At 37.1% G+C, this 27,529-nt stretch overlaps 1 protein-coding gene across 1 annotated transcript in view; it reads right to left on the bottom strand.

Annotated features, from left to right (window-relative positions):
• Positions 1 to 26,208, bottom strand: part of NFASC (neurofascin) — a 170,119-nt gene extending 143,911 nt beyond the window's left edge. Inside the window, exon 1 of the mRNA XM_087720033.1 lies at positions 26,004 to 26,208. The gene's annotated coding sequence lies outside the window, so the exon portion shown is untranslated. The remainder of the gene's footprint in view (positions 1 to 26,003) is intronic.
• Between the last annotated feature and the right edge of the window lie 1,321 nt (positions 26,209 to 27,529).

Below are 27,529 nucleotides of genomic sequence, written 5' to 3'. Positions count from 1 at the left end.
AAAGCAGTCGGCTTAATACCATAAATAAATCCAGCCACAACATAGATATGGTGAGGCAGGAAAACTTAGAAACAAAGGGCTGTGGCCTAAACAGATGAGAAGCCCAAAGATAGTGAAAACATTACTTAAAAGTTTTATCCTAGAGACCATAACAGCAGAGTATGGAAAACCATACTTCCCTGAACATATATTTTCTTGGAGAACTTAGGCATAATGCTCATACAGCTTGATTTTCCTAGTAACTTTTTGCTTTCCTCTAAAGAGGGATATTACATATTCTGGAAACTACTATACCTATATATACCTAAAGAAAACAATTATACATATGATTCCCAAAATAAACCAAGAAAATCAATGGAATAACGGTGACCTTTTTTATTTAAACAAAGGTTCTTTGAACTCTCCAGTTCAGAAATAGAAATTAGTTTTCATTTTCAATCTTAAATGCCAAAGAGACTAGAAGTAGAACCTTGGGAATTATCCTACCAGATAATTTATTTCTTCAGAGGGGCTAGGTTCTTGTATTTTATCTTAAGAATTTCACATGTTTTTACCATTTTAGTAATTTTTACAAGGATAGCACAGTGAGTCTCTCTAAAATTTTGATTTATGATGACTGAATGATTATTTTGACAGAACCAGGATTTTTTTGTTTATTAAACAAATTTACATGGCTGGCCAACTCACAGGTGATTCTGGGTGGCTTACTATATTCGAGATCCACAACATAAAAACCAAAAAACCCCAGCCCTCTGCACATTCCCTTGTTTTTCTACCTCAAATTCTACCTTCCTCTAAGATCAGGGACAATCCCAGTTGTTTAGTCCAGTTAGAAGGGGTTTACCATCTTGAGCTCCAAAAACAGCACTTTGAAATGACTTGGTGACTCACCATGAATTATAACCCCAACTTTAAAGGTGAATATTTGCAGCTCAGGATTAAAATGAAGGACCCTTGGTGATCTCTGAGCTTGGTGATTTTCTTGCAGACATTTCCTTACCCAAACTAGGTAACATCATCATTGCTGTTTTCTCATACAACTTTATTCTTCGGTTTGGACATGAAATATGGCAAAGTATGGCTTGATTCTTTTATTTCATTATGCTTTCAGCACCATTCAACCAAAGGTTGTAATTCTTCTCATTGAACATCTTAGAGGGCAATATAATAACTATCTTGGTGAACATAGCAAGAAGAATTGTGGGCGTGTGACAGAAATCTTTTAAAAATATTAATAAAAGCACTATCCTAATGTTAGTGTTCCATTGCAAAATATCCACTTAGATATCAGCATCAAATTATTACAATCCTACCTTTCACTATCTGAACATACCATAATACTCATCTCAAAGAAGTCAGATAAACTAGCAAAGTTACTGCACGAAATAAAACCAAGGAAGCATCATTCTATCCCCTTTAGAATCTAATGAAAGGTTTCACCACTAAAAAATGTCAGGAAAGGGGTGGAATAAGAGGAAGTACAAACAGCAGCATAAGCATATCCTCCAATAAGGAAGTCCAGGAGCAAAAGGTCAGAATAGGGTCAATGCAGACACAAGAACCTGTCACTTCTCATCTGTATCTATGGAAACCAAAAAGAGGCAGGAAAAAGAACTGCAGATTTATTGATTGTGTAAAAATATAGTCAGTCACAAGTGACATTTCAGCCTTGAGCAGTAGTGTCCAATACAATCAAGGCAGGTTCCTTTATTTAAATGCTTCCAATTTATCAGATGCATTGAGAGGTCAAGTTTATACAATCAACATTTTAATAAGGGGAAATCTTTTTAATGTAAACAATGTAAACAGTGTGTGATCAGCACACACTGTAATTTATTTCAATAAAGTGTTCAGTTTAATTAAAGTGGAAAAATGGAAAGAGGTTATCAGTAGACCTCAACACAATTCCACTGTATTTCAACTTTTTAAAAAATAATTGTAAATTGTATAAGTGAGAAGAAGCAGGGATGGGTTTCACTTGCATTTCTCTCAAATTGCTTTCCAGGGGAAGAAAAAATTCTTCAGTATACATACAGTAGTCACTATCTAATCATGAAGTGTGTGTGTGTGTGTGTGTGTGTGAAGAAACGAATGTATTTGTCCGTGTTCTCCCTTCCCCCTTCAAAATTAAAGGAGAGCTCTCCAAAAATAACAGGAATGAAAAATCAGCAAGATGAACCTGACAAGGAAGGGCACTATATAAATTAGCCAATAGCTGGTCCTTGACTTAACCATACCTAGATGGGATCTGAGGTTTTCCACTCTTGTTTTGTTCTTGGTGCAGTACAAGAATTTTATCTTTTGACTTGTGAGACCTGAAAGCAATTTGTTAAAGATCTCAAGTATATGGTTGGAAAATATATGATTAACATTAAAATACTCTAAATCTCAAATTATTAGGCACCCAAGTGACTCAGAGATAAACAGATTTCAAATTCTGAAACACCCCCGTCAAGTTTCTTGGTGCTGATCTGAGAGAATTACAAATTGAACCAGTCATGTACAAATTGAGGGTGTAGATTGGGCACAAAATAATGATAACCAAAACAAAGTGACATTTGATTTTATGAGAAAAATATTTATTTCTTAGCAATCTTTCCATCTTTTTCTAACATCCTGCACACACCTCAGCCTGCAACGTCTCACTCTCTATCACATTGGAGGCAAGTGAGAAAAAGGAGTGAGGCAGCTCCTTTGTTTAGCTGGAGGAAGAATGAGAGTCTCCTTACTTGCTTCCCTGTAAGAAATGCTTTACTGAAGGTTGACTCGTAGGAACGACCAGAGTCTGCTCACTAAGTCTGAAATACGAGCATAGACTTCCCAAAACAATATGGGACAGATATTGTTACTGAAAGCCAGTTTTAACACAATCCTAGCCTGAAAAATCAAGCTGTTCTAATGTGGGATTCCCCAAATATTTAAAATGGTAAGACCAAGCATAAATTACATGAATTTTGAATATTTTTTATCTTATGAAAATTCTGCATTCTAGAAACTAAGGTCTGAGTGGCAAAGCTCTGAATAGCTGCAAATAGTTTCCTGCAACTCAGTTCTGATAGCCCTAATTGACTCAAAGACTAATAATGCAACTATTCAAAAATGCACAGATCTTTTACCAAAGGTCCAATTAGCATTAAAAATTAATTGTTAACTTCTGATTATACTGGAAAGGATGTATTTCTGTTTCTTAATGGCTTCCAACATGGCAACAGTGGGAGGGAGTCAACAGTACACAGTAGATGTATTTGCAAGAGGCAACCTCCAACTACCTTTAGATATATTTTTAAGTCTTCCCTTTATTATTTTTATAAATAACTCTTACCTTTCTATTTTCCACACAACACAATGAAGTGGATTGGGCTAAGAGAGAATGACTGGCCCAAAAATACCCAGCTCTCTTCCATGCCTAAAATAGGATTAGAACTCCTCTTCTGACTACTTTTACAGTTCTGGAGTCCTCTCTATTTATATCTAATTTCTGAATAAGTAAATATTCTAATTTCATAGAAAATTATAGAAATTGACCAGGTAATCATTATTCTATTCTGTAAAGACTGTTATTGGAAAAGATTTCTAGATAGCCATTTAGAAGAACTTAATGACTATCTCTGAAATTCTTGTCACATAATTACGTTTAAAAGATTAATGGGTGCCCTTCAAACCATCAATTTTTATTCCTCTTCCATTTTACAATGCTTCCATTGCCTCCCGCATTGTTAATCTTAATACACTGGAGACAACATAAAATTTCTGCCTCACCAATTCAGCTCTTTAGCACATGCTAACCCAATTGCAAAAGAACTGGAAAGTTTATGACATCACAGGGATAGCTGCTGCTTAAGGTAAATTCCAGAATGCTAACCACCCAGAGAGTGCTATAAAGCACTATGGGGCGGGTATATAAGTCTATGTACTATTGCTATGATGTAGCTTTTATAATATAGCACTTGAAAGACAGAGGAAGGGAGAAAGAAAAACAAATAGGTGGCACGCTTACAGAGGACTTGTATGGGTTCTGTTTCATAATCTGCATGTGGAGAACATATATAATTCTAGGCTTTATAAATCTGAATCCTACTCCACATCTTGCAAAGGACACTGGTGCCTCCTAAGGTGAGGGTGTTGATTCTTTTCCATCTGTTTAATCAAACCTGTTCCATTACAATCTTCCATCACTAGTTTAAGAAAGTCCCATTTATTATACAGGTATAATAAGTGGAACCTAATTTCATAGTAAACAAGCTGCTAGGATCCAAAGAATCAGAACACAATGACTTTCATTACTTTTAAGTCTTTGAAAGATAAGCTGTGTTCAACAGAGTCAACTGACTTCCTAAGGGCACAAGCTGAGTTCACAGCAGACAGGTGGGTCTTCATATTAAGTCAATGATTTGTTTTCCAATGAATTCTGTTTCCCCAATTTCATATTTGTTGCTACCCTTGCAGATCCTTTCAAAATCAATTATTATTCTTTCCACCAAAAAAGTACCTTCCCTCTTTCCTTCTCAAAAGGAAAGAAAAAAAACCTGCACTGATTGCACATAATTCTCATTTAGCAACTGCAATTGAGACCAGTGATTCAGTTGTTAAGCAAAGGAGTTGCTCATTGAAAGCATGACTGCTTATGATCCTCCTTCAGTTTTCCTTTGTTTTACTGGCCTGCAAAGATTGTAAATGCCTGTAATGTCTCGAACATTTCAAAAGCACAGCTGTTATTTAACAATCAGCCGTCCAATGGATTAGTAGCCCAGACACTAGCTACCACTGCCCTTCTACCTGGCAACTTCACAGACATTAGAGCAACAATTCATATAGGAGCAAGAGGAAACTAAATTTGAAATTCTTTCCTTGGAGCCTCTGCTGTTTTGGAAGGACATAAAGGTATAGTAAAAAAAAAATTGGACAATTTATTTCAGTTTTGCTTCCTGAAAAGATTCTAGTGATTATGATAAACCCCTTCCAACATATATAATTTCAATATGATTATCAATTTCTGTAGAAATCTTGAGAAACATGAAATTAACTTTAATGGCTATAATATATTTAATCACATATTTTGAACATGCTGCATTAGTTCATTGGGGTAAAAGTGTTTTGCTGTTAATTTTTGTTTGTACTCAGTGTCTAACATATCTCGTTGCAGTGTCCAACAATAGTCAGTTTTGTTGGATTCTAATTGCGCTGATACAGTTTTTCTATTGTAGCAATCTCCTGGTGAACTTTTCACCATGTTTGTCATTGACTATACCTAGCTTTTTGAAAAAGAAGTCCAGGTGTGAATGCAGAAATGAATCTTCAGTGACATGTTGCACTTCATGGTCTTGTACGCTGAAAGAAATGTGTCAACCAGCTAAACATCATTTGGTTAGTTGCCAAGAAAATTCTCAGCAACATCCTTGAATGCTTTCTAGACGATTTTCTCTGACCCCACTAGCAGATCTTTGAACTGTTTGTATCGGATCTTTGGACCAACAAAAATGACTTCCTTAATCTTGGCATCATCTGCCTCAAATAACAAAACCTTTCACCTTCCTTGTTCATCGCTTTCACAATATTTTTCATTGTATGAGTTTTATGTAGAAGTAGAAACAAAAATACCTTTCGTGGGTCAACAGTTTTTCTGCCCTGGAAGCAAATTCTTTTGGAATGGTAATTTCTTTTTAATGAAACTCTTTTGCATGGCTGTCTCATTTGCATATGCAACAATAATACTTGGTATATCTGAGCTGCATTTCAAGTAGTAGAGCTAGTACTTTTAGATCTCTACAGATGTCCCAGTTGTACTTGGTGTACTGGATGTGCTTCAACAACAGTTCCACATTTTCATATGCTTCATTCCTATTTGCAGCATAGACAACAGATACTGAAGGGTGTACCTTTGTGCCATTGTGTAACAACATACATTTTCTACAAAAATGGTAGGTGATATCTTAAATTACAGGTTATTTTCACAATTAGGAGCCAAAAATCTATAAGATACATCCAACAGTGTTCAGGAAGCAAAATGTTTGTTGTCTAGTGAAATCACAGGAATGAAATTATTAAAGTAGAAATCTTTTAATGACATAAAAGTAACATATATTCATACACACAAACACACACACGTTTCTAATTAAAGCTAGAATCAGTCATCTATAGCTTAAGAACTGCACAAGATGCTAGCAACCACTTGCTGCGGAAGGAACTGTTGGCCATCTTAGTAGTATCCCAAATAATAATATGAAGAGTTACAAGCATATCATGCCTGACTCTTAGAACAGATCTTTTTCCAAATGATAACTCTGACTTCAGAGATCCAGTTTCAAGGAGAAACACAAATCTGGAGATACCAGATACCTTTTAATGAGAGGGAGTTTCGTATCCATTCACAAGGTGAATAAAGACAAAATAAAAACATATTTTAAGACTTCCTATAATATATGATAAGTAAATTACAATCCAGCCTAAAGAAATTAATAAATACAACTTTTAATTGTATTATATGAATACACTTATTAACAGCAATGTATGAATATGAAAAAATCTCACCCTATATTAATCTTACAAAGTGATTAATCTAAAAGATGAAGATCAGTCAAGAGGATATGCAGAGAAGGAACAGATCTGAAGCAATGAATCTGAGTATAATGCAAGGATCAAAGGGGAAAAATAAAAGGTAAAGCAAAAAACAAAGGCAGCATAGTCCAAGAACCAAGAAATAAATTCTTGATTCTGAACATCTCTTTCCTTCCATTGATTTCAGATGCTTGCTTGAAACCATTAAGACAAAAATATCTTCCAAACCCCAGTATTATTGAAAAAGAGGCAACATACTTCTTACCTATCAATTGGTGTTCTAAATGAAATGAATTAAAAAAAATAATCAAAATAATTATTACAGTTTTATTGCAAGAGAGAGTTTTATTACTAGGGGGAATCGTTATTCTTTTTCAAAATATCTCTTAATAAGAAGGGGATATATTGGGGATGTGCTGAGTTAATAAAAGACCCTGTTAAAGGCATAATGCATCAATTCTATTACTTTTTCATTTGTTTAATGAAAAGCTTTGTAGCTATATCCAATAGTTTGCTGGAAAATATATGAGATTTGATCCTCTAGAAAAAATGCAAGGAGTTGGAACTACATGCTGCCAGTAGATTGTGGATTCTTTTTCTTGTATTATGGCTACGAATTTACCTTTTTAAGATGACACATGCACTCTATGGGCAAAGGAATATACACCCCTTCAGAGAAGGAGATGATAAGGAAGAAACTAATCTGTGCGGAAATGGACAGACTAACATTAAAAATAAAAGATAAAGGAGATACAGAATACTATGCTACATGGAATAGAGTCTGTCAATGGTTAGAAACACGAGGTAGAAGTTAGAATACAAAAGAATCAGGTTAGGTAGACATGGAAAGAGATACTATGTAGGCATTAGAATGTAGGTATTAGAATGATAGATAAATTGACATTCTAGAATATGATGGTCAGAAATAACTATATAACACTACTAGCACTGTTTAAAATATTATATATGTTATTTTGTTTTTACCTTTATTTCATGGCAAGTGCAACACCAGTACAATTACACTGTATTCAATATATTTATATGTAAACAAATATATTTTAAAAAAGGAATATACATTAACATATCAAATGACAGAACCACATTTTTACTAGAAATTTGGGGATTAACAAAATCTAGTGATAGGGTGACTTACATCATAGTGTAGTACAGGCAAAGGAAGCTCTTTCATGGGTGGCAAAAGGACAGTCCTGCATCATCTAGTTGGATTTCATTGGACAATCCACACACGCAGAATAACTTTTCCTTGTACACTGTTTGCCATAAGCATAAGGGGAGCATCTCAACAACTGAGTAGTTGCCTTCTCTTACCTTATAAAAAAGGGTTGCTTGCATGCTGGGTGACCAGAAGAACTGGCAAAAAGTCACAGAACCCATGTTCCATGGCTTCTGACTCCAATTCCAATTGGCAGAGCTTGGAAGGCACTTGGAGAGATGTTATCTTTGACAACTGTTTGTGGCCAACTACTGTGATCACATCCTAGTGATGGTGAGCACCACTGCATCACAAAATGTGTTGTCATAATTGGAGTTGTAGTTAGTGCTCCCAAAAGCCAAGAATTCAGAAAGACGCTTAAGAAAATGGGGTGGGGTGGGGAGAAACACTTGTTAGGCAAGTGGCTTGGACTTCCTGTATTTAGTGTACTTTATAAAGATGATGGCAAGTTATTGTTACGTTTGTGAGGCGAGAAGCACCTGTTTCAGATCACAATGAGTAAGGCTTTTTCACTCACATCTGTACTCTGTGCTACTTTATAAGATTGTGGTTATATACTAGTATATCTAAAACCATTCTTTGTTATTTTAAGCACTTTATTCATTCATTCATCCATTCAGATTTATATGGCCACCTAATTCAAAGTGTGATTCTGAGTGCTGTAGAGCAAAAACAACCAATCAAAGGAACCACATTACAATAAAATATACCAAATGTATAAAATAATAAATGAGTGATCAAACACAATGATGAAACAACCAAGAGGGGACTCCTCCTAACTGGTCCCAAATGCCTGAGAGGAAAGCCAGATTTTATTTTTTCCGTAATAACAAGCAGAGTTGGTATCTGTTGTATATTGGGGAGATGATGACAGAGTATGTATATTTATATGTATACATACATCAAAATATTAGTAGATGGTTGGCTTATCTATATCCATATACCCCTACTAACATTGTATCTGTTGAGTGAAGGTGAAAAAATGTTGAGGCAATTTACTTGAACCATCGACACCATATGGTTTAAAATAGTCATCTTCCTCACGAACATGTTAGTTTTCTAGATATGCAACTAAAAGATTTAGACTGCACAACTCAAATAGCTTTATGTGCCTCCATGCCCCCATCTAACGGTCATCTGGATATGTACAACCCAGAACTGGGATAAGTTAAGACATATGGACTAATTCAAGCTTCACTAATATATCCACTTATTAAAGAAAGATCATAAAGTATGTTCAAATTACAAATCAGAAGAATATTCTCCCATCTGATACAGAAGTTATGCTTTGCAATTTGAATTTGCAAGATAGTGTGTCAGAAGCATTTGTAGATAATGAAAACGGCACAGCATTGGCCTTGCTAGAAAAAGAAATGATTTTCTCCAGAAAATGCTGATGTTTTACAACTATTGTAATTCTTCTTTTTTTTTTAAAGCTACATTATATATGCTGTAAATGACAATCATCTTTTCCAAGGACCCATGTAATTATAAAATCTTTCAGGCAACCATAGGGAAATACAATGCCATTTAAGTCAATGTGACTAATACCAGGTCTGAGCAGCCAGATGTGAGCTAGTAGAATGATGTCTGCAAGGCTGTCATCCTGCCTTTAAGAATACTAAGAAACTTCATTGCTAATTGCATGTTTGTGAAAGAGTATAATCTAAATCTTATACCTCAGCTTTTTAAATAAATTGTCGAAACAAAGAACAAGAGCTTTGATATTTGGACTGGTTATTGTGCTCCTTTTCTTTGCCTTGATGCTTACAGTAGCAATATGCCTTTTTCTACAAAATGCATAATCCAATTGGAGAAAGACAACAATTACTGATGTTCAAAACGCCTTTAAGTAGTTCCTAGATCTCTGCCTAGAATATTTCTTCTTAGTATACAGTGATAATGCAGTCATATGCAATTTTTGCCTTGTTGCTATGAGTGAGGCTAATATTATTTAAAACTGTACTCTTTTTATGCCTTTAAAATTTTCTCTCCTTTCTTCTCCCTTTTCTTTTCCTTTTTTCTTTTCTTCTCTCTAACTCTTTTACCTTCTTTACAATATATGTAGAGTTTTATTTACCCATGTGTATATGTACTAATAAATAAAATAATTTGATTTTTAATTACTTAAAGATGTTTTAGAAAAAAAACAGGAATGGCTATTTTTTCCTTGTATAGAAAACAGAAAAACCAACGATAATAGAGTCAAAAGGGCAATTAACACACAGACTAGGATGGCACAGAACAATCAAAATAGACTTAAGATTTTTTTATAAAGTGAATTGACCTGGCTGCAAAGAAGGCTTTGGGCAACTCAGTTATTGGCACCCTTTGTCCTCAACTCACATGGACTCCAACTGTGAAATGCAGTAGGGATCTCTAACTCAGTTCACAGATGTTTAATGTAATTATCCATCTCAGTCTGGGACATTTGGATTTGAGAAGGAAAATACCACAAAAGGTCACATGAACTTTTAAGACTAACAGATGACTGCATATGTTTCCTTCAGATCCTATATGAGAAACAAAAACAGCTGGCATTATATATCTCATGTCCATCATTATTGTTACATATTAAATATCTCATAATTTAAGTAGTGTGTATATTGAACTGAAAGGATGAAGTAGATGACCCCTACTTCTTAAAAAAATTGTGATAATTATCAGTTCTTCAGAATGCCTAAATGTTCAAATTGCTACCTTTTGGGGATAAAAATGATGAAAATGAAAGCAGTTTAATCTTAGTGCCAGAAATATAGCAAATTAAGCCAGAACATCTCCTAAATTCCATGCCATCTGTTTGCTGTTTTCTAGTCCCTCGTTTCTATTTCCATAAAAAACTACAGGTTCTTTGATTATAACCTCTGTCCTGCCAAGACTACAAATTCTGACATATATTTGGCACTTTATAGAGGCGCTGTTTATATAGAACAATATTTAACTCATAAGCAAGAATAAAAACATTGAACTCCACCCTTGCAATATGTCTTTTTTAAGAACAACGTTTTTCTGGTGTATATAACCTGCAGTAAGTCTGATCCCAAATAAGTCCCACTGTTCAGAACTAGATTTATTAAAAAGAAATGGGAAGCATATAGTATTGTCATTCTGGGAACAGATATAATACAACTTGACCAGGGGTAGGGTGCTGCCAGTTTTACTACCAGTTTGCAACCCGCGAGTAACTCATGCTGCGTGCACTATTCAATGTACAATGTTCTTCGTGCATGCACAGAACAATTTATAATGAATTGCGCATGCACAGTCACTAAAAACCAAAATGGCAGCAACCCAGCAACGGCGAGGGAACCGGTTCGGGGTGGGAGGTACTGAATGGCAGGCTTGGGTCGCTTCCAGTTCTGCAACCCAGGCCTGAATTCTACTACCAGTTCAACCGAACTGGGCAAACCCACCTCTGAACTTGACATTGGGTAAGAAAATATGGATTATAAGATTGGAACTGTTCTATCAATTTGGTTTTTGTGTGCATAATACAGCAGACTTAAGGAACAGACTCAATAGTATTGTTTTGTTTCCTTTTTTCTTTTCTTTTCCTTTTTCCTTTTCTTTCACAAATATATATTTCACTCTTTCCTCTTTTTTCAAATTCCAAAACAAATACATGGAATAACAGAGTATGAGATAGCCACAGGCTAAAGTCACTTACTGGCTGCCTATTCACTTGGGAATCTGAAACCTGGGTCTCCAGTACTAATGGCGTTTACAGTACCATTCTAGTTAGAGCCTGAATTCAAGACCTCTAAAAGGAAAGCATGTATACTACATCTAAGCTTCAATTTTCCTCATGGGTGCCCCTTACAAAGGTTCATTTTTCACTCCATTATAGACATTTACATGCACATCACAAGGACTCAAGCGAATGAGCTCACAAGAAGCATTCTTGTTACCCAGCCTGCTGCAAATCTGAAAGCAAGGCAATTGAAACAGTGGCATGAGAATACAGTTGAATATACAGACTTATCTTTATTGCGGCAGAGCCATGCTGCACCACTGAGAACATTGGCGGTTCTCTTGACTTTCTACAAAAGAATCAGTGTAACTAAAACATTAGGAGACGGTGGTACCATATATAACAGAGAGTTCGGCTTGACTAAGTGCCAGTCACCTTTGTTACCATCAATAGAATGAAGTCAACTCCGTTAATACACTACAGTGATGCCAATGGCATAATAACATCAAATGTAGCATATTATCCATTTACACTGGCAGGACTGCATTCACCTGTTCTCACATCTGAGTTAATTCCAAAGCTATCATCTCTCTCTTTCTCTTCCTCCCTCTCGCCCCCTCCCTCTTATAATTGAATTATTTTATTTTATTTAATAATTTAATTTCATGGCCACCCATCTGACACAGGGCGACTCTGTGCATTTTGCTTTTACTATTTTCATCTTATTTCTTTATTCAAAGCAGAATAGCATACTACTTATTTAGATATGGGGTGAACAGGGAGAATTAACAACACATTCCCTCAATCTAATGACTCATAGATATTCTCATCAAAATTCCCCATCCCCTCCAAGCAACATAATCCGCAATTAACATGTTACACTTGGAGGATGCACTTTGGCAAGAAGTCATTTACTGGTGCCTGTTTTCTGGAAGAGTTAGTGTTGTATTACTCAGGTGCCACAGAGACTTTGAAAGTATATTATGAAGAGCCATTATAGAAAGATTTCAGCATTCTGGGTAACTGCTAACAGTCATGTTAAGACTGAAGGTGCTTAGGAATGTTTGTTTTTTTCTTATGGAAACCACTTTTTTCTCTATCTCCTATTTCACATATACCGGTAGGTATAAATGGTGTATGTCAAAAGAATGTAATCATTTGACTGCATTTATTACATTTCAATATAACAAAACTCAGCAACAGAGAAAATGGGTATATAGGTGTGTTCATATAGTTACAGGCAGTCCTCAACTTACAACACTTCCTTTCAAAGTTACAACGGCACTGAAAAATGCGACTTATTACCGTTTTTCACACTTACAACTGTTGCAGCATCTCTAGGGTCACATGATCAAAATTCAAATGCTTGGCAAGTGGTTCATATTTATGATAGTTGCATTGGCCCACGATCATGTGGTCACCTTTTGAGACCTTCTGACAAACAAAATTAATGGGGATTCCAGATTCACTTAACTACCGTGTTACTAACTTAACAAATGCAATGATTCACTTAACAACTCTGGCAAGAAAAGTCATAAAAGGGGGCAAACTCACTTAACAAATGTTTCACTTAACAACATAAATTTTGGACTCAACTCGAGGACTACCTGCATTTGGATCTTTGTAAAAGACTTGGTCTGAGTACAACTAATGTCACAAGTTGTAGAATCTTCTAAAAACTACAGGTCGCTTTTCAAAAGATCCCGAGGTTATTTTCTTTGAAAAGCAAAATTCTAAGTCACCCACTCACTAGGGAGCCTGGAAATCACATTCTATCAAAAAAATAATCATGCCTTTATGTTTTTTGTCCAAATAAAACCCAGACTTCCCTCTTCTGTCAATTTGTAAGGTTTTTTGCAACCTACAGCGGAAGCTCATCATCTCTCTCAAATTCCTGTTTTTTGAATAAGGTTAAATAAATTGTATAGGCTTTTTGTTAACAAGGTGTCATTTTCTGTGCATGCATTTGTTGCCTGGAGTATTTCTGGTAGAGGGAGGAGAGATTTTAAAAAATATGAATACACTGAATTACAGGGTTATACTTGAGTTCCATTTGTATCAGTAAATTTGTCATAGATGAAAGGGCTGGTTTGGTTGAGCCAACATAAGATCAAAGAGAAATGATACACTGAATATTAAATGACATGAATTTACATCTCAAATTAGATTGCCTGCATAAAAATGCCCAAGATGAATTGACATAATTATCTATGGTTGGGCAAGAAGGAGCAACAAAGTGACACATGATATGTCTGAGCTCAGAGCATGATAAATATCTCTTCAGGGGATTGTTATCAACTTGAGTCTTTGGTTTTCCGATCCTGTTGCAAAAATATGAAAGAATGAGTTAATATTTATGTACCAATATTTTCTTTACTTTTTCCTTGTACACTATATACCTTTCTGTTTTTCTTCCCATTTTCACAAAAGAAAAGTAGATACTTTAAAATATTATTTATTTTCACAGTTGAAGAATGAATGCTAAGAAATAGAAGGTCTCACTGAGAATCTCAATTTTAAAATATCTAAGCTAAAGTGTAAAATGCCAATAGTTTTATCTCTCTTTCAAAATAAATTAAGAAATTAATCGACAATCTACTATTGTTTTCCCTTTTTGATAATAGTTAGCACTTTCTTTTTAACTTCAGGAAGTTATACAATAATCACTCTGAATGTCTCATAGATGTGCTTACCATATGAACTTGAAATTGCTCACTTCAAGTTGTTCTAGCAATTAAAATACTCTGAGGGCCTCAAATAGAATTGTCAATGCCTTTACAAAATGGCAATTCCCAGGGCTCCTTGGGGAAACCATGACAATGATAGAAAGATAAACCAACTGAAACATGCAGTGATACACCCATTATCATCTTGTTGCTTTCTGCTCTGCACTCTGCACTTTTAAGTTTTCAGCATCTTTTTTGTATCTAGGTGAACCGAATTGGGAGCAGTATTCCAAGTGTGGCCTTACTAGTGCAATATAGAGTGGTGCTATCACTTGTGTTCTTGATGCTATCTCTCTGTTGATGCAACCTAAGACTGCAGTGACTTTTTTGGTAGCTGCAGCACACTGCTAGCTCATACTTAAGTGGTGGTCCACTGGGATACCTAAATCCCTCTCACAGGCATTATTGTTGACCCAGGCACTGCCTATTCCGTAACTGTGCAATCCTTTTAATCCTTTAATCTTCCAGTGGTTCCTGCTTTATGTTTTCATTTTCTGGAAATGATTCTTGCTTCTTCAGCCATCCCTCGAATGGCATCAAATTTGCTACTATAATTGCCATCATTCCCCCAAATCACTTGATAATTGGCAACAAGGTGTGAAAATCTCTGACACACTGTTTCTATATGAATGTAATTCTGAAGAGGCTTTCTAAGATTCAGCCATCTTTAATCATGTCTTTGTGAGAAGAATTTTAGTTAAACTCTTATGGGCTGAGTTCTGTTATCATCTTTTTAGTACTAACAGTAAAAAGAACTCCCCACAATTCCTCACCTGCTTAACTCCATTATAGATTGTATAAATCTTCATTCCCTTATTCAACAACAATTGCTCAGGTAAATCTTTATCAACCTATATTACATACATACCAGTGACGTGTGGTGAGGTTTATGGCTGGTGACATAAAGTCTCTTTCGCCTCCCTGTGCTGGCGGGCTGCTGCAAGCACAGGCGGGCGAAAGTGCTTTAGTCGGTGGGGTGTCGCGGGAGAGGAGAAAATGCCTGAGCATTGCATTTATTAAAGAAAAAAGAAAAAAGGAAATTTGAAGGAAAAGAGGGAGTGTGGGGGGGGCACCAGAAACAGAGAAAGAGAGGAGGAAGAGTGAGCACGACACTGCAGCTTTAAACAGAATGACAGAGTTGAAGCCTCTAAAAATGCGCCCTCTACTATGAATCAGGAGAACTGCGTGCCTCAACTACCTCGGGATTTTTTGGGCTTTTAACCGTCGCTTAACTCTGCTTGAGCACCTAAAAAGTCAGACTAGATGAGGCATGCAGTTCTCCTGCCTCATAGTAGAGGGCACTTTTTAGAGGCTTTTTTAAACAGGCAGTCATTCACGGTGTGGCAGCAACTAGCTAGCCTAACCTCAGAACTCGCCTTTTCCCGTTTACATTTTTTTTCCTTTTCATGATTGACAGTGGTGAGGCTGTGCCTTCCCTGCCTCCCCTGACTGCACATCACTAATACATACATACATACATACATACATACATACATACATACATACATACATGTGTGTGTATGTGTTTGTGTGTGTATAGATAGATAGATAGATAGATAGATAGATAGATAGATAGATAGACAGACAGACAGACAGACAGACAGACGACAGACAGACGTGGGGGGGCTGAAATTGTTTGTGAAGTCATGGGAGGGGGAAGGAAGAGCCTGGGCTATTAAGGAGAGCGAGTGTGGAGTCCTAGAGCGGCAATTGTTTGTGATAATTGAAGCTGTTTGTTATGCTGCTGAGGCAGTTTAGGATTTGTACTGTTCAGTGATATTCAGAAGTCTATATCAAATTTATGTTTAATAATATGATAAAAGTGCCTGATGAGAATAATTTTCCACTTATGAAATGTTTGAGTTTCTGCTGCTTTCTCTGACTACAGAATAAAAAAATCTAATATATTATTCTCCTAATTTGTCTTTAACAAAGAAGTAATGCTTGGTGACATTGCTGAAAATGTCTTCTATTATACAAAATCTATTTTGCAGTAGTGTAATTATGAACTCTTCACAGGTTGATCTCAAATAGGAACGCATGAGAATTTCATCCAATTTCTGCACTTGGTACAACATAAACAGTATTTTAAATAAGAAATACAGGGGCCTCCTGATAATAGGCACTTACATTGAAAGAATAATCTTATGGATAAGAGCAGAAAAATAGCAATTACTACTATTAAGTACCTCATGCCACCCATAGACCTAGTCCTATATACCTCACTTTCTCCTTCATTACATAGAAATACCAGTAGCTTAGATAGGCAGCCAAATAACTTTAACATATAAGGTAAGTTGATCTCTTACCTTTAAGGTCTATGTAAGACATTAAAAGAAGAGCAAATGTACACTGACAGCAAGTCACAGAAAATCCAGGCAGAAATTATGACAAAGGAGACTGAGGACAAAGATGCATGAAGGCTACAGTTTTGAATGAAGATACATTTGGCAGCCATCTAGATATGGATGTACATAAACATGGTACTAAGGATAAAACACCAATGTGTCTATTTTCTCAAGTATTCAGGTAACCTCAGGACAAAACTGATGCACAATCCCTATTATTACCTCAGTACATCATTCTAAAAAAATGCCATTTTTTTCAATCCTATTTATTTCATTTTTAACATAAATATTGTAGATTCATAATTAATAAAGATTGTAGATTCACAGTTTAATTTAATCCACCCTAATATTTGAAGAAAAACCCTAACTCTAACCCCAAAAGACCCTAAATTAACAAATAAATATTTATTTATTTAAATTTATGTGCTGCCTATCTCTCTATCTTGTGATACTGAAATTATCATTTTGTTGTCTATTTCTTTAGTCAGTCACTGTCTAGCAATATACCTCCACATTTTATTTATACTTTTCCATCCAATGCAACCTAAAGTCAAATGCCTCTTTAAGATGATGAAACCATGCTAGGAATGATAGTAAGAAAGGTAAAAGAACTTTGAGAAACTACCATCTACCTTATTCCAGAACTGCCCCATCCTATAAGGTAAAGGTTCCCCTCGCACATATGTGCTAGCCTCTAGGGGGTGGTGCTCATCTCTGTTTCAAAGCCGAAGAGCCAATGCTGTCCAAAGACATCTCCGTGGTCATGTGGCCGGCATGATTAAATGCTGAAAGCGCATTGTTACTTTCCCACCAAAAGTGATTCCTATTTTTCTACTTGCATTTTTATATGTTTTCAAGCTGCTAGATTGGCAGAATCTGGGACAAGTAACGGGAGCTCACTCCATTAAACAGCACTAGGGATTCGAACAGTTGAACTGCCAACCTTTCTGATCAACAAGCTCATCATCTTAGCTATTGAGTCACCACATCCCTGCCCCATCCTATACAATTACCTAAAAGACAAAAAGGCAAACTCAAATGTTTTCTGAAAATGTATTTTAGCTGTTTTAACCCTATGTTTTTAAAAATATATTCATTTTTATTGTTTCCCTTTACTTTGACATTTTGATGAGCTAACCTGGAAAAATGTTGAAATATGTATCAAGAAAAGCAATGAAATTTAAATAATAGGAATGCATGGAAGATCTGAAAGGCTTCCATACTTTTCAAGGCAGCAGGCCTTAATCAAACACAATACTAATATATATGTCCCAGAGAGAGCAAGGGGCTGAATGATGACAATAGCAAAAACACTTAGACTTATATACCACTTTACAGTGCTTTACGGCTCTCTCTAAGTGGTTTACATATTGCCCCCAACTATCTGGGTCCTCATTTTACAGACCTTGGAAGGATAGAAAGCTCAGTCAACTTTGAACCTGTCAGGATAAAACTCCTGGCAGTGAGCAGAGTCAGCCAGCAAAATTCATTCTAACCATTGTACTACCATGATTCTTATGTGTGCAGAAACACAAAGCATGCAACTCATATACTTATGTCAAGCATTGGGATGAAAGTACAAAATGTTAGGGATTCAGTTGTGGTGCCTCAACACATGTTTTGTCATTTTTACATCCTTACAGCTTATACTGAATGCCTTTTTCTAATAACCAATAGGATCTTGAGAAGGCAGCTGGATAAAGAAGCACTGTTTTAAAGGAAAGAGGAAGATAAAATATTAGGAGTTCAATCCAAATGCATCAGGAACTGCTGTCCTTTTTTTTTTTACATACTGTACACTAATACTGTAGAACAATATTCACATGCATAATCCCTTCATGCACTAAAGCGGAACAAATCGAGATTAACCCAGCTTGGAAACAATAACAAAAGAGAACAGGTGGAAATGACAGACAGGCAGGCGGAGTAAGAGACAATGCCAGTCAGATTGATCTCAGGCAATGATCTTAGCATTGCAGCTGCCTAGCTGCTGTCAAGAAAAGATCCTCTGCAGGGGATCTGTTAAGCAAAGATGGATGGGAAATTCTTTAATTAAAACCCAAGTCCTGCAATTTGATCTGCCCAGTCTGTCCATTTTCACCTTTAAGAAAAAGCGGGTATATTGCAATGGCAACACCAGGTGTTCCGCATAAGGGAAGGATTTCTAGCCATCAGAAGCACAGAACAGTATTTCCACTAAAACCAACAAATTAAAATATAATAAGTTATAGCACTGGTTTTTGGGGGAAAAAACTCATCATAAAACCCTGTTCTAAAAGGACAGAGTTCAAAAATTTGTTAGAGTAGATTTCTGCTTTGATAAACAGAGAAAATCAAGATGGCACTGATCATCAACGAAGAGTATTTTCATAGATCAGAAAAATGTAACTATTTGGCACAGACAAAGAAGAGGAGATCCAGCGTGATCCAGCAACATGGCCAAGCCTATGCAGACAAATGCTGCCATTGTTTTAACAAATAATAAAAGTATTGGTTTTTATTAAAGTATTAATAAAACTGTTTTAAAAGTAATAAAAGCCAACAGAGGATGCTGGCTGGAAATTTTTCTTGGTTATTCCACAAAGGAAAATGTTTTTTTTTTAGTTTACGAAAAAAGAGACAAAATCCATAAAACCCATAAAAATCATTACCCTCTCTATATGGGCTATTGTTAATGTCCAAAGACCTCTCCATATTAGATATCATTTTGCCTGCAAACCTCCTAATCTAAAATTTTCTGGACATTGAAAAGAACTCATGGAGGTCAAATTCTCCCGCTTAGTGCTAAGTAAAGTACAAAGTTTTCTCCTCTTCCAAATTTCTTCCATATAATATGCTTTAAACCATGTTTGGTGTCTGGATAAGATATCAGGCACTATTGGGGTATTGTGACTTCTAGTGTTCCTTGGGCACAAAGCCAGTTGAATGACCTTAGGCCAGTCACTTGTTCTCAGTCCTAGGAAGGAGGCAATGGCAAGCTACTTCCAAAAAAAAACCTTGCTAAGAAGGGACTTGTCCATATAGTTCTGAAATCAGATATGATTGAAGTTTAAAAAAAACAGGAAGGGAAGGAAATTGGTGTTTTTTTAAAAAAAAAAATCTTGCATGAAGCTTTATAGATTGAAGCATCTTATAGCTGTTTCTAATTGATCATCAATCCAGGCATAAAGTTATTTAGAAATTATTAACCTAATTTCCCTACATTCTTTCCCTGGAAGTGACTTCAGGAAATGCTGGAGGAGCTAACCCAATTGTAAGAATCCTTGTGTCTGTGTTTTTTGCCTCTTTTCATGATTTCCAGAACTATCTTGGTATAGTTCAGAAGTGGGCAACCTTTGGTATATTATGTTGCTGTTGTTGTAATTAATTCTTCTAATAGAGGGTTGTAGGGGTAGTACACTGGCATTAGAACATAGTACCTAGGCAAGAGAAGCGACAACTTGAACTCTCTCCCCTCCTTTCTATTTTTGTTTATATTTCTAGATTCATTAAGTCTATTAGAAACTTAGCACAACAATTTAATTACATTTTCCGTATGAAATAATGCCACAATTTAGTGGCTTGTGTCTGTATTTCTACAGTGAAGTTGCTCTGAGGCCATATTAAGCAAATTACATGCAGCTCACAAAGTGTCTATATTTATGATTATATTAAATTAAAGCTAGGAAAAAAGTTAAAATTATTTAAGAAGCTTAGAAAAAATCGCATGCAGTTCACAAAGTGTCCATCTTTATGATTATGTTGAATTAAAGCTTTAAAAAAGTTAAGGTTATTTAAGAAGCTAACAAGATTTCAGTCAGAAATCTTTCCCATAAGATGCTACAAAATACTATTTAACAGGCAGAGCCAAGGTGGCGCAGTGGTTAAATGCAGCACTGCAGGCTACTGCTAGATCAGCAGGTCAGCGGTTCAAATCTCACCGGCTCAGGGTTGACTCAGCCTTCCATCCTTCCGAGGTGGGTAAAATGAGGACCCAGATTGTTGGGGGCAATATGCTGACTCTCTGTAAACCGCTTAGAGAGGCCTGAAAGGCCTATGAAGCGGTATATAAGTCTACTGTTATTGCTATTGCTATTGCTAATGCTAATCAGAACTTTTGTATGTACAAAACATGTATTCCATTGAGTTACCCTACAAGATTTAAGGAAATACTCAGAAAAAGTTTTGTTACAAAATTGAAAGGCTAGTTTAATGTTTAGAAATGCTAAACAGAATACTAAAGATGCATAAGGTGTCACAAACAATTTAGGTATACAACATCAGGAGTAGTACAACAAAATGCGTATGAAAATGCATTGCATGTGTTCCCTAAAATCATCGTCCATATTAGTATTTCTAAGAAGGTGAATGTCTATTTAAGCAAATGTTCCAGTTCCCCAAGTCTTGAAGATCAAAAGAAGAAAAGAGGTTACCCTGTATTGTGTTATAATGGAGCACTACATATTGCAATTACTTTACTTAATATAGGACAAAAGAATTGTATGTTCTAACAAAAAAAGAGCCTTAAGATAAATAAAAGGGGATCTTTTGCTTCATAGCTTATTAGGACAAGCTTACTTGTTACTATTAGTACTACCCTTACCAAAGACACCAAATAAATGAATCAGCTATCTTGAATTCTGATAGAGATTCTCAGAATTTACTGTTAGATATCTCAGACTAGTCTCCCCCTGCCCTATGACCTCCAGATCTTTGGGAAACAACTTTTGGTGAATACCAGTTTGAAGAAGATACATATAGTCTGATTCTTGTTTTGTGTGTAATACTGCTATCGCATGTTCTAAACAAAAACAACAAAATACATTCCCATAAATTGCTAGCTACTTGACTAGAGGTGGTATTCACTTACCTTCCCTACCGTTTTGCAAATGTGAGCGCGTGCCTCCACCTCCACGCATATGCTCAGTCTTCCGCACATGCGCTTTTGGCGAAAAAAGGGCCTAAATGGGATGCCATAGAGCCAGGGCAGGTGGGTGGGGCCACCCGTGATTTCTGCTACTGGTTCGGGTGAACCAGTTCATACTGGTAGAATACTACCGCTGTACATGATTATACATCACAGATTAAACTAAGTTCCCAACCCTAAACATCATGCTAAACAAGTATTGAAGGAATCACTTACTGGTTTATTTAAATTATTTTGAGCCTGCCCATTATTCAGATGAACACAGGCAGGTTACAGTCCCCTAAGAAGGAAGACAAAACAACAATGCCAAGTAAAATAAATAATACTTTGAAAACATAATATAATAGCAACTGAAGCATTTCTAGGCCAAAGGGTAGATGATAAATTCTAGATATAAGAGAAAGAAGCCATGTCTTTCTTAATGCCAAAAGATAAAACACTTTATGTGCAAGTTTGGCCTCCTCAAAATCAGATGCAGCAATGGAGAAGACCTTCTCATGTGTCCTCATATAAGATGAGTCTCCCAGCTATGGAACATTGGATAATTTCCTGTTAATTTTAATAGGATATTTTTTTAGAGAGGGTCTCTCTTAAATATCAGGATTCTAACCACTAAGGGTGGTTGATATAGTATAAGGCATCAGGCTACAAAACCAGAAGACTATGAATTCTAGTCTCATTTTAGGCACAAAGCCAGCTGGGTAATCTTGAGCCAGTCACTTACTTCTCAGAATCTCAGTCCTAGGAAGAAGATAAATCAATTTCCAAAAATTTTGCAAAGAAAATTGAGGACTTGTCCAAGCAGTTGCCATAGGGATGAAGCTTTAAACACAATTACTAAAACTTGGAGATGTGATTAGTAACATTTAGGCATCCAGTTTAGGACTGAAAGAACATTTTAGGACAGCTGTTCCATATAAAGTAACTACTATTTTTGAATTTTCATCAAAGGTACTTACAGACTACATTAACATTCTGTGCCTACAAGTACACATTGGCCCCTGGTAACTGCTTTACAAAATTTTTGGAAGTCATTTGTCTTCTTCCTAGAGTTGAGAAAGAGTGCCTGGCTCAAGATTACCCAGATGGTTTTGTGTCTAAATCAGAATTAAATTCAGTCTCCTGGTTCCTAGTTTCATATCTTAACCACAAAACTGGCTTTCCATAGAGTATACTGTAGTAATTTAAGAGGCAGGTTATCACAGGGTGGATTACTCACTGTGGCCAAGAGGTCTTGCTCCATGAAGAATCATAGTATCTGAACCAAGCACAGATTATTAAATGTGCCATGACAGAGATAAATCTCAAAGTACACAAAGGCTGCATGCCTTCTCCTTCAAGGGGACTGAAACTACATCCAGATTTACCCAGTTTCCAGTTTATGAGACCCTGGTTCCCAGTGTTTATGATTTACTGGGAATCATTATCTCTTGCAATCAATTAATCTCTCTAATAAATACATGATAATTAAGTCACCCATTTTTCAATCAAGATTCATAAATCTATTTTTTATCTAGTTATGTGCTCAATTGTCCTAGGAAATTGCTACCCCCTCCCCAAATGTTTAAGACAATATCATAAAAAGTATTTGCCCCCGTTTTAATAGAAAATAACAGATGTAGCTCAGATCTGAACTATGGAGCCCTTGATACTCTCTGAGTTTGGTTATTTGTTTGCAGAAGTTCCATTGCCCAAGTAGGTAACATCATCCTTGGGAATGAAAGTGAGTTTGCTCCATGGTTTTTTTTTTCTATTTCCCAATATACTACAGTCTTATCATGAGGTAGAAATGAGGAAGAGAAATCAGATCTATTAAAACTACACTGAAGAAATAATATCATCTTACTAAGAACATTAGCCCTGCAAACAATTCATTCAGTGTCAGCTTTGTCTTCAAAATCTCTTTCAATATCAACTAAAGAGGCCCTATTACATTAATATAAGTGCTCTAAGGTCCAACAGCAAGAAGTTGGAGAACTTTTAGTTAGTCAGCAAATAACTATTAAAAAAGAGGTTTTAATTTGAGCTGGAAAAAATATTTTGACAATAAAGTGCTGCAACTTTTGATGGTGTCTTAATATCTGGCAATTCTGGCAACTAGTTTCATGCCATTAATATTGGCTTTGAGCATGTTCAAGTATGCAAATGTACTTTTGAGGCACACCACAAATATAACTGAGTTTGCATTGTTTAATCTCTGTAAGAAAACTAAGGACAATTCTAAGATGCTGTTGATTCTCCTCTTCCCTACCTCCATTTCCATATTCAGTTCAGCCCTAAGGTCTATGAAGATGCCAAGGTAATATTAGGGCCTGCATTTGTGAATATAAGTATTGGTACATATGTGTGCCTTCTTGCACCCATCTTGTGGATAAGACTGGCCAAAACGTTAATTAGGTATAAATACATAATTTCCAAAATAACAAAGCACTAAGAGATGTAATTTTTCATTTTTTACAGCAAATATTTTCTCTAACTCTTCTAGTTACAGGGGTATCTAAAGGTTGAACTAAATTGACTTTTGTCTAAGAGGCACACATACTATACTTTTACTATCTCTCATCAAAATCAGTGCTATTTTAAAATCCCCACATTAATTAAAAATTGCCACACATTTTTCATAAATAGTATCACTAATTGATCATTAATTGCTTGGATACAGTGAGAGTCAAATCAGTAATGTCATGATGGGTCTTTTCATTTTCCAGAGTTAAAACACCAAAATTGATTTTTTTGCTGTCAACTACCCAACCACATTTCAGCTAACAATAATAGGCCCATTTCCTGTGCTCTACTGACATATTTAGAGAAAGGTGCCCCCTATGTCACAGTATTTCTCAACCTCGGCCACTTTAAGATAGGTGGACTTCAACTCCAGTATTCCACAGCCAGTTGAAATCCACCCATCTTAAAGTGGCCGAGGTTGAAAAATACTAGTCTATGTTATGACAGAAGCCTTTTTACATCCAAAAGAAACTCACGCTATACTCTCAGCTAGGCAACACTGCTGCACATAAAAGAAAGATGCTGAAGGTTGACCATGCTGCAATTAGATCTTTCACTTCCTGATGACTCTAATGGAACTGAAGCACAGGACATGCTGGGAGCAGAAAAGTACAAATGATTCAGCACTTTCACCCCCTTGATCAATACCACCTAAACTAACTTAGCATATGCAAAGATCACATATATTTTTAAATCACATAGCTTTGATTCTAGCTAATCCTAATTAACAGGGTCACGTGCATTCCTCCTCTCACTATTAACTTGAAAAAGAAATGTTTCAACAGCATCTTGTTTAGATTGAAGTTAGTACTAAATGTCTCAGAAATAGGTCCTGGGCTCTTGTCCCATAACAATTTTTCATAACTCCCCAGAGACCCTTTATGGGTAGAATTTTAGAAGTGGAGGCCCCTGGGCATTCAGGGTTGCTCAACAGAAAAAAAGGAGATACTCATTTTACCACACCAGATCCAGTGCATACAGAGGCGAAATAAAAATAGAAAGAGGTTGCTTTCTGGTACCGGCCTTGCTACTTCCTTTTCTATATTTTGAGTCAGGGCCAAGTTTCAAATTCAAGATCTGTCAATTTACTGTAATCCTGCAAACCTCAGTCCCTTATCACATCTCCTTTGAAAACACACATATACACATAAAAGAGAATTAAAAGATGGAACATGCCCATTCACAGCAGCTGGATCTTTATCCTGGGTGGATGGTTATCTACTCCTGCACCCAAAGGGTCTCATCAGCAAAAGGAAAAATGAAGGAATTAAGAAAGAAAAAGAAAAGGGAGGGAGGGAGGGAGGGAGGAAGAGAGAGAGAGAGAGAGAGAGAGAGAGAAAGAGAGAGAGAGAGAGAGAGAGACTGACTGACTGAGAGAGACTATGGCCTCCAGGCTTTCCAAATATCAGCCACTAATTTTTCAAATATGTTGGGAAACTGAACCACACAGAGAGAACTTTCCCAAGACTAAAGGCAAGATCTGGAGACAAGCTTCCTTCCCAAAGCAATTCAGTGGCTTCCATCAATCCCCATCAACCAAGGGATAAAAAGCAGGCCAGAGGACAGTGCAAAAGATCGCTAATCCCCAGTATACTGATGCTGAATCCAGTCACCACCCTAAAACTGCAACTTCGATTCAACCTGCCCCCCCCCCCAATTTCCATCCCCTCCAAAAGCAAAACTCTTCATGCCTTGCTTGGCAGCAAAGGAGATTCGTCGTCTCAGAGGAGCAGCCGCTTGGTTAAGTGCGGGGCCCATTCATGACAGGAGGAACCAGGCTGCAGCGGAGGCCAAGGGGATGGCGATGAGGTGGCGGTCAGGGCAAGGAAAGAGCGAGCGGACTCGGGTCCGAAGAGTGGGATGTTGGTGGCGGGACGGGAAATACCTCCCTGTCTGCCATCAATGCGAGCCCACCAACAGCCGCTCTTTTCTCCTGCTGCCCGCCTGGGCCACAGCTAGATGACCGAAAGATGCTTTCCCCTTTATGCCTCCCTTGAGGCTGCCCGTCCGTGCAGCCACGGCAGCATCCTTTCCCTACCTAGCCGGCAACCGCTGCCGCCGTTGCCGCTGAAGCCTTCTGCTCCTTTCTCGTCTGGAAGGCTGGTTCGAGGTTGCCCCAAATACCCTAGTCCCGACCCGAACCAGCCGCCGAACTACGGGACTTCGCTGCCCCCGCCGCCTCCGCCGCCTCACCGAACAGCTCCCATCCTTCTGCAGCGCCTGCCTTCCCAGACTCCCGCATTAGGGCAGAGACGATCGAGCGCGCGGCCGAGAGACCGCGTGCGCGGCCCCGAAGAGCAAATTCTGGGGGCGAGCGGCCGGGTGGCTCAGAGTGCGCCAGCGCCGCTTCCCATTCAACTCGCCGCCACGTGAGGGTACCTCTTGCTCACTTTTCCTCCTCCTCCTTCTCCTCCCATCTGGAGGAATTAAAAGCGATCGATAAAGGACTTCGCAGAAGGGGCGACGGGAGAGTGCTTATTTTTTATAAAAAAAAGGGGGGGGGAGAAGGCTTGAGGCAGTGCATCACCCGAGAGACAGGGAAGATTAATTGGGGAAAGTCATTAATGCGGCTGGTGTAGTAAAGAGGCGCAGGAATGGGCCAGAATAACCCCTCTTTCGATATCAGGGGAATAAATCATCCGGTGTATTTATGAGCCGGGAGGGAGGGAGAGAGAAAGAGAGAGAGAGAGAGGTTGTTTGCACTCCACACTTAACCAAGACAGTAAATGATAATAATAATAAACATGAATTTTCCACAACGTGAAGAACTAGAGAAGTGTTCACCTTGATTAATCTTGGGTTTAGAATGCTGTGCAGTGGTTGTTTTGCCGTATCTATTCGGTGAACCCTGAAAATGGGTTAATTTGATAACTAGGTAAGTGATGTATTGAATAGATGGAGCCATGAATGAGTTCACTCAGTCTTCTTATCATCAGATGATTTTTGCCATACTTAGGATGCTACAAATCTTTTGTTATAGTGATTATTCAGAGTTCCTTGGGCAGCTACATATATTTATTAAATAATTTTTCCCACTCTAGTTTTGCCCTGGGGCGGATAAGCCCTGACCAGCGCAACCACATTGGTTAAGGAATCTGAAAAGTGAAGTCCTTCACATTTGGAAGACATCATCAAAAGCTTGTTTTTAAAGAAAAAATCAACTTGGAACCCATATAAGCTGTTTATTTGTTTGTTTGTTTTATCTGCCGACCATCTTGCTATCAAGCAATTCTGGGAGACTTGTAACATGATACAAACAACAATATAAAATATTAAAACAACAAATATCAACATTACAATTAACAGAAATTAGCTAAGGAAGAATCAATATGTACTGGGTGCAGGTGGAGTCTTTTTTTATCTACTAACCATATCTAATATGGAACACCACCCATTGGAGCCCCATGCCAGTTGACAGAATCAGATTTTAAGACTCTCTCAGACGTCCAAGGGAAAAGGGGAGAATCTCACATGGAGAAGCATGATGTTCTAGAGTGTGGGAGCAGAAAAGGCTCTTCTAGATCCCACCAGCCAAAATTCCTTGGTCAAAGGGGCCAACAGCAT

The sequence above is a fragment of the Thamnophis sirtalis genome, unplaced genomic scaffold (genome assembly GCF_051295495.1).
Source record: "Thamnophis sirtalis isolate CommonGarterSnake01/CBP01778 unplaced genomic scaffold, rThaSir2_p1.2 scaffold_7, whole genome shotgun sequence".
Taxonomy (NCBI): domain Eukaryota; kingdom Metazoa; phylum Chordata; class Lepidosauria; order Squamata; family Natricidae; genus Thamnophis; species Thamnophis sirtalis.
Note: the sequence above shows the minus strand (reverse complement) of the source record. Positions and strands in the feature narration are given on the sequence as shown.